This window comes from Oryctolagus cuniculus, chromosome 8, assembly GCF_964237555.1.
Source record: "Oryctolagus cuniculus chromosome 8, mOryCun1.1, whole genome shotgun sequence".
NCBI classification, from domain to species: domain Eukaryota; kingdom Metazoa; phylum Chordata; class Mammalia; order Lagomorpha; family Leporidae; genus Oryctolagus; species Oryctolagus cuniculus.
This window is the reverse complement of record NC_091439.1, coordinates 14,825,056-14,838,325: the sequence shown is the minus strand read 5'-3', so window position 1 is coordinate 14,838,325 and position 13,270 is coordinate 14,825,056. Positions and strand designations below refer to the sequence as shown.

At 40.3% G+C, this 13,270-nt stretch overlaps 1 protein-coding gene across 23 annotated transcripts in view; it reads right to left on the bottom strand.

Annotated features, from left to right (window-relative positions):
- The window catches only part of IQCM (IQ motif containing M), a 577,684-nt gene that overhangs the window by 465,343 nt on the left and 99,071 nt on the right, over window positions 1-13,270 (bottom strand). For 15 of the 23 annotated variants that reach the window (XM_070047451.1, XM_051819390.2, XM_051819388.2 and 12 more), the window contains one exon: window positions 4,573-4,673. The exons of 1 other annotated variant lie outside the window; for it this stretch is intronic. The gene's annotated coding sequence lies outside the window, so the exon portion shown is untranslated. Of the gene's footprint in view, window positions 1-2,726; window positions 3,939-3,969; window positions 4,133-4,511; window positions 4,674-13,270 lie in introns of those variants that run through there. 7 more of the 23 variants (XM_051819382.2, XM_051819385.2, XM_070047450.1 and 4 more) reach the window with 3 other exon arrangements.

Genomic DNA, 13,270 nt, shown 5'->3' with positions numbered 1-13,270 from the left:
ATCTGTCAAATGAAAAAAAAAAAAAGAACAATTATATACAATTGCAAGTCAGTTAAAAAAAAAGAGAAAGTTTACAGAAAAGTACTTCCATTAAAATAACTTCTAATAGAATGGAAGGAAATACAATCTATAGTACCTATACTATCAAACAAGTCATACAGTAATTTTTTAAAACTTATAATACAGGATGGCACCACGGCTCAATAGGCTAATCTTCCACCTGTGGCGCCGGCACACCGGGTTCAAGTCCCAGTCCTGGCGCCGGATTCTGTCCTGGTTGCTCCTCTTCCAGTCCAGCTCTCTGCTGTGGCCAGGGAGTGCAGTGGAGGATGGCCCAAGTGCTTGGGCCCTGCACCCCATGGGAGACCAGGAGAAGCACCTGGCTCCTGGCTTCGGATCAGCGCGATACGCCGGCCGCAGCATGCTGGCCTTGGCGGCCATTGGAGGGTGAACCAACGGCAAAAGGAAGACCTTTCTCTCTGTCTCTCTCTCTCTCTCTCTCACTGTCCACTCTGCCTGTCAAAAAATTTAAAAAAAAACTTATACTACAAAAAGAAGAGAAGAAAATTAAGAAAAAAGTAGAAAATATAAGCTTCAGATAGTAAAATGAATAGGTTATCAATAAGTACAATTATTATAAAGAGATTACACTCATTTATTAATACAGATAATCAAACATTATCCTACCAATAAAATTCAGCTAAAGTGTTGGTTAAAAAGGACACTTATCCAAAAGACATGAAATTTTCAAATCAAAGACATACCTGATCCACTGTATTTATTTCAGCACTGTTCAAAATACCAAGAAATGGAATCAACCAAGGAGTCCATCATCAGATGATGGTTAAGCAAAGACTTTATAAGCTCTGACCCCAAAAGTATGATCCATGAGAAAAATAACTGATAAGCTGAACTGGACTAAAATTAAAAACTTCTGCTCTTTGAAAAACATTGTAAAGAATAATATGAGAATCCACAGACTGGGAAAAGTATTTCCAAAAAACTTACATGATAAAGGACTCTTATTCAAAATACACAAAGAGCCTCAAAACTCAATAATTTTTTTTTTTTTTTGACAGGCAGAGTGGACAGTGAGAGAGACGGAGAGAAAGGTCTTCCTTTGCCGTTGGTTCACCCTCCAATGGCCGCCGCGGCCGGCGCGCTGCGGCCGGCACACCGCGCTGATCCGATGGCAGGAGCCAGGAGTCAGGTGCTTTTCCTGGTCTCCCATGGGGTGCAGGGCCCAAGCACTTTTGCCATCCTCCACTGCCTTCCCGGGCCACAGCAGAGAGCTGGCCTGGAAGAGGGGCAACCGGGACAGAATCCGGCGCCCCAACCGGGACTAGAACCCGGTGTGCCGGCGCCGCTAGGCGGAGGATTAGCCTAGTGAGCCGCGGCACCGGCCAAAACTCAATAATTTTTAAAACTCAATTTAAAAATGGGCCAAGGCCATTAATAGACATGTCACCAAAGAAGATATACAGATAGGAAATGAGTACATAAAAAGATGTTCCATATGAAATATCATAAGGGAAATGGAAATTTATGTTTCAATAAATCATTTTTCTTTTTTAAAAACATTTATTTATACGAAAGGCTGAATTAGAGAGAGAGAGAGAATGAAAGATAAAGAGAGAGATCTTCCCTCTGCTGGTTCACTCCCCAAATGGCCACATCATCTGAGGCTAGGCCAGGATGAAGCCAGGAGCCAGGAGCATCTTCTGGCCCTCCCACATGGGTGCAGGGGCCCAGAGACTTGAACCATCTGCTGCTGCTTTCCCAGGCACATAAGCAGGGTGCTGGATTGGAAGAAGTGCAGCTGGAACTTGAACTGGTGTCTATATGGGAAGCCACGGCTGCAGGCAGCATTTTAACCAGGAGCGCCACAGTGCCAGCCAGAAATGCAAACCACTACACAAATATTAGATTGGCCAAATCAAGAACACCTGACAATGCTAAACGCAGGCAAAGGATATAGAGTAACAGTAACTTTAGTTTAATGCTGGTGGGAATTCAAAATGAACTGAGTTTGACAATTTTTACAAATCTAAACATACCCTTACCATATGATGCAGCAAGATCACTCCTTGGTATTTACCCAAAGAGCTGAAAACTTATGTCCACACAAAAACCTGCACATGGATACTTATAGTCATTTTATTCATTATTGCTAAAACAGAAGCAACCAAGATATCCTTCAGTAGGATGGAATATTATTCAGTGCTAAAAAGAAATGAGCTATCAAGTCATAAAAATATGTAAGAAACTTAAATGCATACTGCTAAGTGAAAAAAGCCAATCTGAAAAAGCTATATTCTATATGATTCCAAATGTTTGACATTCTAGAAAAGGCAAAAGAATGGACACAGTAAAAAGATCAATGGTTGCAAGGACTGCCTCAAATAAATGAATAAAAATCTTTAAAAGAAAGTAACAAAGGAAGAAATAAAAATAGAAACATCCTAAGAATAGAATATAAAACAACTGCAAAACATGTCATAGAAGTATTGATAAAAACAAGCTTTTGGTACTTTGCAAATATTAACAAAATTTATAAATCCTTAGGTTCTATGAACCACAAAAAAAGAAGGAAGGAAGGAAAGCAGGTAGGCAGGCAGGCAAGAAGGAAAGTGGTTGGCTGTTTGTTAAGAAGAAAGAGAGAATAAGTAACATTAGAAACAAAAGACAAGGCAGAGAAGTCTAGATTTCTTAGCATGCTGACGGACCAAGCAGGCCCAAGTGAGGCAGGACACTGAGGAAGGCCCAAACATCCAAGAGCAGCATGAAATCCAGGAGTCCTCCAAGGAAGAATTATCTATGAAAAATAGAGATCAGAGAGAAGACCATGAAATACACTAATGGAAGGGACAAATAAAAAGCAGCATAAGGTAACCATATGCTGGCTCTTCAATTATTTTCTTTTCTAAGTAAAAAGGCTAGAATTACATAAAATAAAATCAATTTAGAACAAAACGGCTTTATTAACAACTATTTCCATAAGATTATACTAATATAGCAGAAGGCTGAAAATGAACTTAATTGTCCTGTTATGCAGCTGAATAGTCAATTGAAAAATCAAGGTATTCATTAAGAGGGCACAGCCAAACTTCCTCCAGAGAATCATCCCTAATCTAGCTACCCAGGAATGGTCTGGTTCCAGATTTTATGTGCTGGGAAACACCTTTTTGGCACAATACACTGATTGTTTTGTGTAATTTTCATTAAATAAATGTATATAAAAACTACCAAAGAACTCAGTGTTATATTTTATGTATGAGTATATATACTTATTTACTTATATTTGACATGCATGTTTCTAAGACATATCAAACCATGGTAGGTAAAACTGTAAAGTCATTAAAAATATAAATCTAAATCTTCCAGAAACATGCCTCCCCTGGAGACAGCCCTTCCCTGCACAAGGCTCTCAGACTGTGCCCACAGGCTTTCGGTTTTAACAGAGGAAAATGCATCAAAGCATTGATCATTTGCCTTTAAATAATATAAAAAATACCAGGTATTAGTAGACACAGAATTTTGTAAAACAAGCTTTCCTGGTATCCTTATAACCATAAGTATAAGAGAATCACTGCTCTCTGTCAATTCCTTGGGCTAACACTTAGGATATGTAGGCCAAGATGTGAAATTTAATGAATGTATAGAGTCAAATAAATCATATATAATCCAGCTCTTCCTTCACATACAATCTTATTACTGAAAATGAAAAACAAAACTCCCCTAATCATGGATGTCTCTTGATCAAAATGTTTATTAAAAAATCTAATAATAAATAAAACACATTGCTAATTCAAGGTCACAATGCTCTCACTGAAAATAAGTAACTTTAGGCAGATGTGAACTTATTTCCTATTCTCAACATAAACACACCCTGGACTTTCCTCCTTTCTCAGTTTTGTTCATATGAGAATAAACCAATCTTGGCTTTCTTTAGAGAAACCCAACAAATACCTTCTCTTGCAGTTTTCCCCATATCTTCTCCATCAAAAGTCTTCCTTCTCCCCTAAGAATTCCATAGCATTTGCACTCTTTCTTCTTTATGATTCTTGTCCAATAATACAGTATAGTGTAGTTATTTCAGTGTCAACACACGTCCCATATTTAATTAAAGAATCTGAAGGATAATATTTCTGCCTGAATTATAATATCCATCACAATTCCTGGAAAAATTCTCTAAAAAATTCTTTAAAATTGAAAAAATCTTTAAAAACTATTTCTAAAACCAATGATGTAGCAATAAATGAGAGTGATTTCATTAGTAGTACAAAAAACCAACTCTCCAGAAATACAAATACCAAAACTAGAGACAGCTGCCAACTTCCCATATGATACCACCTTTTTTCTGGGGCCTTAACGTCTCAAATATGTAGTATTCATTCATAAAAAAATTTAAAAATTTATGAAAAATGGTTACATGCCATACAAAATACAAATTAAGATGCTTAGAAATAACATAGACACTACTAATCAGGACCTCCAAAGGAAGTACCTACCTCACTTAAAATAGGAACTTGGGAAATGACAAGGTTTAATTATCAACTGGGGCATTCTTACCCACGCAGTCCTTTCCATAAGAAGACAGGAGCACCGAGGACAAAGGCTCCAGTGTTTCTATATTCTCAAGGCATTTTGGTCTTCTAGATTCTGCTTAGATTCTGCATAGAGGAATTAAATGTAATCATCTTGTTATTTAATAAATATCAGGCAGAGTTTCACAAGATAGATGGAAAAATAATTTCTAGTTCAGATTAATTTATACAATGCCTAGTCACCTGTAATTCACAGCTAAGATTCTCCATAGACCTCTGTAATCTTTAGCAGACAAATCTCAAAATACTTTTTTATTTAAATCACCTTTTCTAATTACTCTTATTAGGGAATTCCCAGAGATGTTAATTCCTTGCCATGTAGCAATTTGTAGCAGTAGCTTTGGTAAAAATGTTAAATACACATTATGGTATGCAGGAATGTGTGTGCATATGCCTGCATGTGTGTGCACACACATATACACATATATGCACGTGTCTACACACACACACACACACACACACACACAGGTCCATGATCCAGTAGCTCCATATGAAGTTAAATAACAAATGCAATGAAGTACATTTGATGAATGAGCTTTAAATCGAATTCATTTTAATCAAATATTGGCCATCATCCTGAAAATATTATAGCTTCCTATTTATGAGTTTATCATCATCCTTGTCATCATCTGAAAGCAATAACATGGACAGTACATTATGCTGATTGTTGCATAGCATATTGTGATTTACTAAACATCAGAAAGACCTAAAAAGTCTAGACTGCATTCTAAGCTATTAGTTGGAAAGATAGACAAGCAGATGCCAAACAATGAAGATTTAGCAAAGTAAACATCTGCAAACATTGAATGTTGACTTAGGGATGTATATGAATATACATGAAAAGGCAGGATTTTTAAGAGGTTCCTAAAGGAAAAAAATAGGCTTGGGAACATCAGAGAGAATTTCACAAATGTGTGTAATCTAGAGTAACAGGTGTGTGAAAACACGATGGTAAGCCTGCCTCTACACTAGACAGTTTAGATCATTACTTTATTGAAGATCTACATTTAGTAATGCTAGCTCTGCTTTTCGTATTAATAATATTAACTTCTTAGATAAAGACATTGAAGTTTGAAAAGGCACAATACCTTGTTCAAGGACAAAGAGTAATAGACAGTAGAGCCAGAGAACAACTCAGACACTTCTAACTCAAAAACTCCACTCTTAACCACTTGGTATACTGCTTCTCACAATGAAATGAGTGAGGAGAAACTTCTGCAGAAAGATGCAATGCCTTGGCCAGGGCCGGGGCTCACTGGGATAATCCTCTGCCTGCAGCGCCAGCACCCAGGTTCTAGTCCAGGTTGGCCATAGCGGTCATTTGGGGGGTGAACCAACAAAAAAAGGAAGACCTTTCTCTCTGTCTCTCTCACTGTCTAACTTTGCCTGTCAAAAAAAAAAAAAAAAAGATGCAATGCCTCAAGACTCAGAATTTTTTTTAAATCTGGAAGAATCACAGTAATGAGCAAAAGGAAATGACAGCAAAAAGTTCTTAGGGGTAGACCACAGACAAGTGTCGTCTTTGGCAGGGAAAGAATGCATTTTCCTGGGGGAAAAAAGATAAAATTTACTCTGTTATCAAAGTGCTGGAATCAAGTACTTTAATCAAAAAGCAAATATGGATTAAAATGATGATGTAGGAACAGGTACTAGAGACTTCACACCAGGAAAAACTTGTCATCCTAAAAAGTAGTTGCTTACCAAAATAACAAGCCCCCAAAGTACAAGTAAGCAATGGCTTAGACTGTTTAATTTTATATTTAAGTTTTTGCTACTCTAACTATAGCTCAAACTCAGTAGCAGCATTGCTTTTTTTTGTAACTTTTATTTAGCAAATATAAATTTCCAAAGTACAGTTTATGGATTACAATGACCTTTTTCCCCCCATAACTTCCCAACCGCCTGCAACCCTCCCATCTCCCGCTCCCTCTCCCATTCCATTCATATCAAGATTCATTTTCAATTCTCTTTATATACAGGAGATCAATTTAGTATATAAAAAGATTTCATCAGTTTGTACCCACACAGAACATAAAGTGTTAAATACTGTTTTAGTACTAGTTATAGCATTAATTCACATTGAACAACACATTATGGACAGAGATTCTACATGAGGAATAAGTGCACAGTCACTCCTGTTGTTAACTTAACGAATTGACACTCTTGTTTATGGCATCAGTAATCTCTCTAGGCTCTTGTCATGAGTTGCCAAGGCTATGGAAGCCTTTTTGAGTTTGCCAACTTCAATCTTATTTAGACAAGGTCACAGTCAAGGTGGAAGTTCACTTCTCCCTTCAGAGAAAGGTACCTCCTTTTTTGATGGCCCGATCTTTCTACTGGGATCTCACTCACAGAGATCTTTCATTTAGGTTTTTTTTGTTTGTTTGTTTTTTGTTTTTTTTTTGGTAGAGTGTCTTGGCTTTCCATGCCTAAAATACTCTCATGGGCTCTGCAGCCAGATCCAAATGCCTTAAGAGCTGATTCTGAGGCCAGAGTGCTGTTTAGGACACCTGCCATTCTATGAGTCTGCTGTGTATCCCACTTCCCATTTTGGATCGTTCTTTCCCTTTTTTATTCTATCAGTTAGTATTAGCAGACACTAATCTTGTTTATGTGATCCCTTTGACTCTTAGACCTATCAGTATGATTAACATTAATGGAATGTTATAGAAATCTGGAGAGAACAGTGACCTGCCACCAACCTAGATAATGAAAAAGAGTACAGCTGATAGCTTCTAAACATACAGAAACATATTTTCTATCAACCATATCAAAATCACTTCAAACATATAAAAAATACCAAAGTTTAATTTCTCCATAAATCTTTTAAAATTTAGAAAGTGATAATACACGTAGGCATCTTAAGTGTTGGTTAATGCTACAATAAGGGAAAGCATGTGGGAAGTTCAAAGTCTCTCTTGAATGGTCTTCACCTGTTTGAGGGACTACCAAAAATCAATGAGTGGTGTGTTAAGAAGTTTGAAACCAGCCAGCGCCACAGCTCAATAGGCTAATCCTCCACCTGCGGCACCGGCACCCCAGGTTCTAATCCTGGTTGGGGTGCTGGATTCTGTCCCGGTTGCTCCTCTTGCAGTCCAGCTCTCTGCTGTGGCCCGGGAGGGCAGTGGAGGATGGACCAAGTGCTTGGGCCCTGCCCCGCATGGGAGACCAGGAGGAAGCACCTGGCTCCTAGCTTCGGATGGGCATGGTGAGCCGGCCGTAGTGCACTGGCCACAGCAGCCATTTGGGGGGTGAACCAATGGAAGGAAGACCTTTCTCTCTCACACTGTCTAACTCTACCTGTCAAAAAAAAAAAAGTTTAAAACTATTATTGGCTAAGATAGGCTATAGATGAGAACTACAAAAATAAAAATGAAGAACTCTGAAGATAAAAAAAGGAGCTCTTTGTTTACTGAAATTATTGTATACTGCAATTATTGCATAATTTCCTTTAAAAGGGATCAAATATTTACTATTTTGTAATCATTACTCTATAACTGGCTGAATTACTATAATAAAAGTTTAGCATAACAAATATGGCTGGTGAAAATAATAAGCATGGGTTTTGGTTCTCAGGATGGCAAGTTAAGAAAGTTACTGGGGCTGGCATTGTGTCACAGCAGGTAAAGCTGCCACCTCAGATGCCAGCATCCCATATGGACACCAGTTTGTGTCCCAGCTGCTCCACTCCCAATCCAGCAACATGTTAATGAGCCTGGGAAAGCAGTGGAGGATGGCTCCAGTCCTTGGACCCTGCACCTATGTAGGAACCCAGAAGTTGTTCCTGGCTCCTGGCTCCTGGCTCCTAGCTTTGGCATGGCCCAGCCCTGGCTGTTGGGGCCATCAGGTGAGGGAACCAGCAGATGGCATATCTCTTTTTCTTTTTCTGTTTCTCCCTCTCTCTGTAACTCTGCCTTTCAAATAAATAAAAATAATCATAAAAAAGAAATTTGCTGCATGTAACTCTGATTTTTAAATTCATGATCACTATTGCTTTCTACATAAATGGAAAAATATTGTAAAATAAGGAGATTAATATTTAACTTGGCAAATCCAAGATGACAGAGTAGGAAGGGAGCTTACTGCTCTAGTTCAGGAGAAGATAGTTTAAAAAAAAGGGGAGAGAGTATAGTCTCAGAGAAGAGTTAGGGAGAAAACAGCAGAGGAAACTACCTACATTAGAGGGATAAAGTGGACCAACGTAGAAGGTGTGGACGCCCACAACTCAGGACTCCAAAAACTGAGTCTGCCTACACACCAGCACTGGAAAGTGAGATGAAACCAGACCATAATAGTCCAAGCCACTGGCAAAAAAACAGCAGGAAGAGCCCAAAGGGTACTTGGCTTGGAGCCCCATGGAGTATAGTGTACCAGCCAAATGTAAGGAGAGAAAAAAAAAAAAAAGGACGGGATGGACATATTTCTCTCTCCCTGATCACTTTACAATGGTGTCCTTGTAACAGGCCAATAGAGCAGGTGCCATTTTGGACATACATAACAGCTGTGCCTGCTCGTTTCCATGCCCAGTAACAAGCCAAGTGGAAACTCCTGACTCTGGTGGGGAAAACTAACAAGGGACTAGGAGCTTGTGATTGTATGCAGCTTCTGTATCAGGACTGTGAAAAAAAAAAACTGAGAGTGTGTGGGAGGACTCACTGTGGCTGGAACTTTAGGCAGTCACAGTGGGAGATTCCCCACACTCAGGGCTTCCTGGTTAACCAGTGAGAGACACCGTGGGGAATCTGAACTTACACTGAGGACTGTCCAGATCCTTTGTATGGTTTTTGGAACAGAGCAGAAAATTTTATACTCAGGTACTTGTCTCCTTTGAGGAGACGAGCTCAGCTGAGCAGAATAAATTCCTCTTCAGATTAAATAAAAGAGAGAGAGAGGCCGGCACCCGGCTCACTAGGCTAATCTTCCGCCTGCAGCACCAGCACCCCAGGTTCTAGTCCCGGTCATGGCACCAGATTCTGTCCCGGTTGCTCCTCTTCCAGTCCAGCTCTCTGCTGTGGCCCGGGAGGGCAGTGGAGGATTGCCCAAGCGCTTGGGCCCTGCACCTGCATGGGAGACCAGGAGAAGCACCTGGCTCCTGGCCTCAGATCAGCACAGTGCGCTGGCCACAGAGGCCATTGGGGGATGAACCAATGGAAAAGGAAGACCTTTCTCTCTGTCTCTCTCTCTCTCTTGTCCACTCTGCCTATCAAAAAAAGAGAGAGAATATTTACCACACCACACCTGGCTGTGTCATCTTAGGCTCTCCCTTAACCAAGGAGAACTAAACAGAGCTACCAGGCCATACCCACTACAAGCCTCTAGATACTTACTGAAAGTAGACAATCCACTTGTTTGCAGAATCATAGTACAAAGATAAAAGCCACCACAGCAAAAAAAAAAAAAAAAAAAAGAGGAAAAAGAAACCAATAAGAATCTCCACAAATGCGGAAAAACAAACACACAAATCCTAGAAACAAGAATAAGGAAGACAACATGATCCCCCCAAAAGAACACAACACTTCAATACTAGATTGCAAAGATGATAAGATGGAAGAAATGCAAGAAATTGAATTCAAAGAAACTGATCATTAAGATACATAGAAGTGGGGCCTGCGCTGTGGCTTAGTGGGTAAAGGCACCACCTGCAGTGCTGGCATCCATAAGGATGCCTGTTCAAGTCACAGCTGCTCCAATTCCAATCCAGCTCTCTGGTATGGCCTGGGAAAGCAGTAGAAGATATCCCAAGTCCTTGGGCTCCTTCATCTGCATGGGAGGCCCAGAAGCTCCTGGTTCCTGGCTTCAGATCGGTGCAACTCTGGCCATTGTGGCCAGTTTGGGAGTGAATGAGGGGATGGAAGACCTCTCTCTCTCTCTCTCTCTCTCTCTCTCTCTCTCTCTCTGCCTCTCCTTCTCTAACACTTTTAAATAAATCTTTAAAAAAATCACTACCACCAGCCCCCTTTGGTTTTATAGGAAAAAAAGACTACATAGAAGTAATCAGAAGCAAATGCATGAACTATTGAAATCCATACAGGAAATGAAAGAAAATTTCTCCCATGAAATTGAGATCTTAAAGAGAAATCAAAATAAAATGAAGAATTCAGTAAAACAAATAAAAAACATAATGGAGAGGCTTAATGACAGAATTGGTGAAGCAGAAGAAAGAGTATCAGACTTAGAAGACAAATCACAGGAAATTATACAGTCAAACCAAATACAAGAAGATGAAATTAGTAATCTAAAAACATTGTAGAGAATCTACAGGACACTATAAAATGAAGCAATCTACGAGTTCTAGGAATTCCTGAAGGTGTGGAAAGAAAGGATTAAAAGGCCTTTTTAGTCAAATCATAACAGAAGACTTTCAAATTTGAAGAAAAAAAGGGACATCCAAGTACAGGGATCACACAGAACTCCTATTAGACATGACCAGAAAAGATCTTCACCATGACACATTGTAATAAAATTCACCACAGGAAAACATAAAAGAGAAGATTCTAAAATGTGCACAAAAGAAATGCCAGATTACTTTCAGACGATCTCCAACTAGACTTACAGCGCACTTCTCATCAGAAACCCTACAGGCTAGGAGAGAATGGTGAGATATAGTCCAATTCTTAAGAGAAAAAAAATGTCAATGCAGAATATTATACCCTGCAAAGTTCTCATTTCTGAATGAAGGTGAAATAAAGACCTTCCATAACAAACAGAAATTGAAACAATCTGTCACCACCAGTCCAGCCCTACAAAAGAAGCTTAAGGATGTGTTGCACACTGAAATTCAGAAACATGGTCGTCAATACAAAAGAAGGTAAAGGAAGAAAATCTCTCAATAAAATTTCAAACGAAATTCAAAGTAAAAAATAAGAATTTTTTTGGAAAAATGGCAGGGCAAAGTTGTTACTTATCAATAGTCACCTTGAATATGAATGGCCTCAACTCTCCAGTTAAAAGACACTGACTGGCTGAATGGATTAAAAAAGAAAACCCATCTATTCTCTGCCTACAAAAAACACATCTCACCAACAAAAGATACATGCAGAGTGAAAGTGAAAGGATGGAAGAAGATATTCCATGCAAACAGAAATCAAAAAAGAGCTGGTGTAGCCATCCTAATATCAGACAAAATAGACTAACACAAAAACTGTTAACACAGACAAACAAGGGCACTATTTAATGATTGAAGGATCAATTCAACAGGAAGATGTAACTATTATAAATGTGCATCCACCTAGTTACAGGGCACCTTGCTATTTAAAAGAAATGTTAACAAATACCATATATTCTCCATTATCAGTGAGAACTAATAGAACACCTAAAACAAAATCTATATAAGTGAAATTGACACTTTGAAAAGGGATGACTTGAGCTGCCCTTATCTTGACTGTTGAGAACAGTTTCATTTTCTTTGTTTTTTTTCCTCATACTATTTCTTGAACTCTTTACTTAACATAGACTTAATCATATGTGTATAAAGTCAACTGAAAATAGATCTCAGTAAAAAATGAGTGTGGGAATAAGAGAAGGAGGAGGAAGTTTGTAACTGTAAAGCTGTATAGTTCTGTATAAATTTCTACAGATGAGCGAGGGCGGGGGCACCTGCGAGGAGCCTGCCACGGCCAAGGGGAAGGAGATGCGGCGGTGCACCGGGCTCTCGGATGCGCGGAGCCGGGCGGAGGTGGGCTCGGTGGCCAGAGCACGGCTGCTGAGCAAGGACTGGAACTCGAACCTGCCGCTGCCAAGGGCCAGGCTGCCGGGGCTGCTGCTGTTGCTGGAGGAGGAGGCGCTCAGCGGCCGTCCCTCGACGCTCCTCCAGGGGCTCGACATTGCAGCTGGGGGCCCTGCCCCGGGAGCTGGCGGGCCGAACCAGAGGCTTCCTGGCCCTGCAGCCTCTTCCGCTTCCGCACGGCCATCCCGGAGGGGCAGGGGAGATGGTGGCGGGAGCGCAATTGTGACACCTAGCGGAGAGGTGGCGGGGAACTGGAATTTCCTGTGCAAGGGAGGTGAGGACTGGGGGAAGGACCTTGCTGCTGCCAGGTGCAGGTTTCTTGCACAGGAGTGTTCCTGCCTGACAAGCAGGATGTTTTCCTCGGGATCTACCTCTTGAATCAGTACCTGGAGACGGACTGCTTTCAATCTGTGTTCCCTATTGTGATTCAGCGGTGCATGAGATTTGAAAAGGTATTTGAAAATGCAGTAGATCCTGGAGCAGTTGCAGACCTTTTGGAAAGTAGGTACTCTCAAAAGTAAACAAGTATAAAGACTATTTGTATAATTCAAAGATAGAAAATTCTGATTTTTTTAAAACTGTAGTACTCCCATGTTTAATCCATATTTATATTTAAGAGTCTCTGTAGGCAGAACCAAGATGGTGGAATAGTGAGGGCTCACAACGATAGTCCGGGAAAATATAGTTTAATAAAAGTGGAGTTACGTTAGCCTCAGAAAAAGGATCAGGAAAAAATTGCAGAGGAAACTCTTCCGGATCTAGTGGCTGTGACTCGGAGGACGTACTGGGAGAGAAAGGTCGCCCACCGCGCGGAAGCCGAGCTGCAGGAGCCACAGGGTCTGTGCACCAGTGCGGGAAAGGGAGTGGATGTCACACAGACACCAGCGGGGAGAGCAGGGATGCCCAGGGCTCCGAGTCCACACATTGGCACTGGAAG